Raw genomic sequence first — 4468 nt, 5'->3', positions numbered from 1 at the left:
TCTTTAACCAGCAATGTTACCCCACTTCCTTTTCCTTTTTGCCTGTCTTTCCTGAATATTGAATACCCCTGGATGTTGAATTCCAAGCTTTGGTCACCCTGGAGCCATGTCTCCGTAATTTCAATTACATCATATCCGTTTACATCTATTTGCGCAGCTAATTCATCCACCTTATTATGAGTTTTTTTTAACACTCTAAGTCCTTTTAGAATTATTATTTACTGTAGCCCTGTTTGATTTACACCCTTGATTTCTCTGCATTCTACTTTTGCTTTTCTCCTTCCTGTCTTTTGTTTCTATCCTTGCTTCCCTTTCCTCTGTCTCCCTGCACAGGTTCCCAACCCCCTGCCATTTTAGTTTAAACCCTCCCCAACAGCACTAGCAAACACTCCCCCTAGGACATCGGTCCTGGTCCCGCCCAGTTGCAAACCGTCCAGTTTGTACTGGTCCCACCTCCCCCAGAACCGGTTCCAATGTCCCAGGAATTTGAATCCCTCCCCCTTGCACCATTCCTCTAGCCACGTATTCATCTGAAATATCCTTCGATTTCAATTTTTCCCTTCCTTGTCCCGGGGTACTGAGGCTAATTATATCACGCTACCCTGACTGAGATCAATAAATTCAGCCCAGACTTCCCTGGTCTGTTGGCTTAGCTTCAGTGATCCTTACTGAATTATCATGAACATTGGGTAAGGATAGAACTGGGGCCAGGCTGTGATGCACTCACGTGGTCAAGTATCCGAACGACACTCACTGAACAGGCTTATACATATCGAATGAATTATGGGCTGAGGTGTTGGAGGGACGCTGATACACATGAAATGTACCCAAGCACAAAACAACACTTTCAGGAGAGAAAAAGCAGAATATTGGCAAATTACTGTGCCATAAAAAGGTAAACTTTTACCACGCTTAAGGATGCCTGGAATTATACCTTTCATTTTTTACTTCTGTGCTTTAATAATATACTTAAGGTTCAAATCATAAACAGGCCGTCAGCATCTGATTAGATAATAAGTTGACTTATGCCTGACAAGAAAATTAACTTATCTTGAGTGAATGCCGCTGTTACGTTTTAGATAAGTGTTTTATCATTTCCTCTTTTTAAAGTAAATGCAATTTTTCTTTTATCTCTGTACTTAACATTTTGTTCTATAATTTCATGTGCTGTAATTAGAATATTTCCTGTTCTACAAATGTTTCATGTTTTCTTTGCAAAAATAGTTTCTTTGTAATTAAATGTTAATCTCGCTTGGAAATGTTACTTTTGTTTTAAATGTTATTTTAGCTTCAGCATCTCCATTATTTTCCTTCTTCAGTTTTCTACGGGCTTCCTCTTGACCTTCACCTCTTGAACACAGCTGGTGGCACTCGCCGAAGTGGCCATTCTTCACATGTGGACTTGGATAGTGAGTGATGGCTGGCTATTCAACTGTGAAAGGCATATTAGCGAAGTGGAACCCTCTCCTCGCCTAGCATCCACACATGCACAACTCCAGCAGGTAGATGGCAGGGGTTACTGGATAGTGTTTAGGAGCAGGAATACTAATCATTCTTTTCCTCTTTACTAACCCAGGAATGCTGAGGCCGGTTGTTGTCCCCTTCCTCCCCTCCCGCTCTACTCCACTCCCTCCGCCCACCCCCCCCCCCCCTCCACAATTTCCTCACCTCCTCCCCAGCTAAAATCAGATAACTCACCACAGATATGCAGGTGTGGGATAGCACCTGGCACAGTCCTGGTCTGTATGGCTTTAGTGACACATCACGCAGAGAGAATTTACCAACTGAAACACTTACTGTGGCGATAGACACTTTGGCCTAGAAATTCAGTTGGTTGCGCCAGCAGTTAGCGCCTTAAGAGAAGTGAATTTCGGGCGCTATGCGTGTAGCGCCCGGGCGCAGCGCTGTTTGCGCCTCGCCCCAAATTAAGTGGACCCTTAGCGCCGGCGTAAAGTTTAGCGCCCGCCCGGCTGCGCGCGCAGAAAATGACGTCACATCCTCGTGCAACGCCCTTTGCGCGCCCCAATTCCAAACTTCAGTCGGACTGCCCCATTGTGCGGCTGGCGGCCAGAGCGTTTGTAAAATGGACGCAACACAGCCGACGCGGGCCCCGGGGAGCGCAAATTAAAGGGCACGTACCCTGCAGTATAAAGGGCAGCCATTTTGCAGCAAACACTCTTGTGCAACGGATTTCTGGACACACAACAAGGAGGAGAGCTAACTGGTTTCGTGCAGCAATAGCTCAGGTATTTTTGGACTCAGGCCAAAGCGCTGCAAGTGCCCTGTTGGAAATTTGACTGTTTGCTAGCATTTGATGGGGGCTGCATGGGGTGCCAACGCGGAGCTTCAGCGCCATGTGCGTAGGGCTCGCAGACGCGGGGTCAGAGGGGCAGCCCTGGCTAGAGGCAGAGGGGGCAACAGGCGTCGGCAACATAGGCCTTACCCAGTCAGGGTATACCGCCAGCAGCGCTCCTACCTCACCATGAGTGGCGCGCGATGTGTAAGAAGGCTGAGATTCCGAAAGGAGGTGGTTGCAGAGATCTGCCACCTGCTTCGCAGAGATCTGCATCCAAAGCTCAGGTGCAGGACGTCTCTGTCGGTGGAAGTGAAGGTGACGGTGGCATTGAACTTCTATGCCACCGGCTCCTTCCAATCCGCTGTTGGGGACATAGCGAACATATCCCAGTTCGGCGTGCATCGCTGCATCCGCCAGGTGACCGATGCCCTTTTCAGAAGGAGACGCCAATTCATCTCCTTCCCCATGGCCCTGGAGAGCCAGCATCAGCGTGCAGTGGGATTTGCTAGACTCGCGGCCTTCCCCTTGGTGCAGGGCGCCATTGACTGTACGCATGTGGCTTTGCGGGCACCTCTGGAGCATGGCGAGCTGTATCGCAACCGGAAGGGCTACCATTCTCTCAATGTGCAGCTGGTGTGTGACCACAAGCAGCGCATCCTGGCTGTCAATGCCTGCTTTCCAGGCAGCTGCCACGATGCCTTTATCCTGCGGCAGAGTACTGTGCATGACATGTTCGAGGCACAGCCTCCCCCAAGAGGATGGCTACTCGGGGACAAAGGCTATCCTTTGTGTACCTGGCTCATGGCCCCGCTCCGCGCGCCCAGGACCGCTGCTGAAGAGGCATACAACGAGAGCCATCAAAGGAGCAGAAACATCATCGAGCAAACTATTGGGGTCCTCAAGCAGCGGTTCCGCTGCCTTGATCGTTCTGGCGGATCTCTGCAGTATTCGCTGCAACGGGTCTCCCAACTTGTCGTAGTTTGCTGCATGCTACACAACCTGGCTCTCCGCAGGATTCAGGCACTGCCACCTGACGTTGGACCACCACCTCAGGAGGAGGAGCAGGAGGAGGAGGAGGAGGAGGAGGAGTACGTTCCCAGGAGGGAGCGACAAGGTCCAAGGGCCGTCCGTCGCCAGCTTATTGAACGTAACTTCTAAGCCCCCTGTCAGGGAATGCCTTGTGGCCATGAAGCAAGATGAATGCAGCCGCTCCGCAAGCCCTCAGCCGGCGAAGGCAACAAAGACTAACAAGAACAACCATGGACACTGTCTGAATAAAGATAAATTTATATTTGACAAAAATGAAACCCCTTCCCACATGAATCCCAAAAACAATCAACGGCCCCCACAAAAAGTGCAACAAACGACTCACTCCCACAACCTGGGGAGGAGTAACTCCACATTTGAACAAACCAGGCCTCAACCTCGGCCTTAACGCAAAAAACATACCCATAAACAAAACAACCATGGGCAAAATAAAGATGTCCACCGCCATATAAAATGAAAGCTGGCCACACCCTCTACTTAGTGGCCCGTGAGGGCGAGACCTTGTCCAGCCTTTTGGCGCCCCTGCCCGGCCTGCTGCTCCTTCGCAAGCTCTGCCCAGTGGCTGCTGCGAGGCTGGGGGAAGGCACCTGAGGGTCAGATGTCCTTCCGCCAGATGGCCTTGGGGGGTGGCCTACACGGGCTTTGGGCCTCGAGGGGCCGGCTGTTGATTGGCGCACATGTGCATGGCCACCATCAGCTCCAGCCGCTTGCCGTTGACGCTCCACTGGGGGAGTGGCGGCGACGGATGGCGCAATGTGGGCAAGCTGGCGTATTGGAGGCGCTGGCTGGTGATGTCGCACGCTGGCACTCGCCCGGGCACGCACTGCACGATCCGCACCAATCAGCCGAAGGGCGGATCGCTGTGCTGCTGCAGCGCGGCGGGTGTCCTGGCGATGCCTGGCTGAGGCAGCGCGTGTGGCAGCAGTGAGTGCCCCTGTTGCCCTGGTCTGCGCCCGCATCACATCCGCCACTGACTTGACGGCATCAGCCAGCGACTCCATCGCCGGAGGCATCCGTTCCGCTACCTCCATCATCATCCGGCCACTCTCGGCATTTGATGCCCCAAACTCCCGCACACTGGTCGCCAGCGACTCGATGGCCTCAGGCATCCGTCCCACCACCTGC

Source organism: Somniosus microcephalus, chromosome 5 (genome assembly GCF_052327205.1).
Source record: "Somniosus microcephalus isolate GS21.2 chromosome 5, FLI_Smic_1.0, whole genome shotgun sequence".
NCBI lineage: Eukaryota > Metazoa > Chordata > Chondrichthyes > Squaliformes > Somniosidae > Somniosus > Somniosus microcephalus.
The sequence above is the reverse complement of the archived record's forward strand: the minus strand, read 5'-3'. Positions refer to the sequence as shown.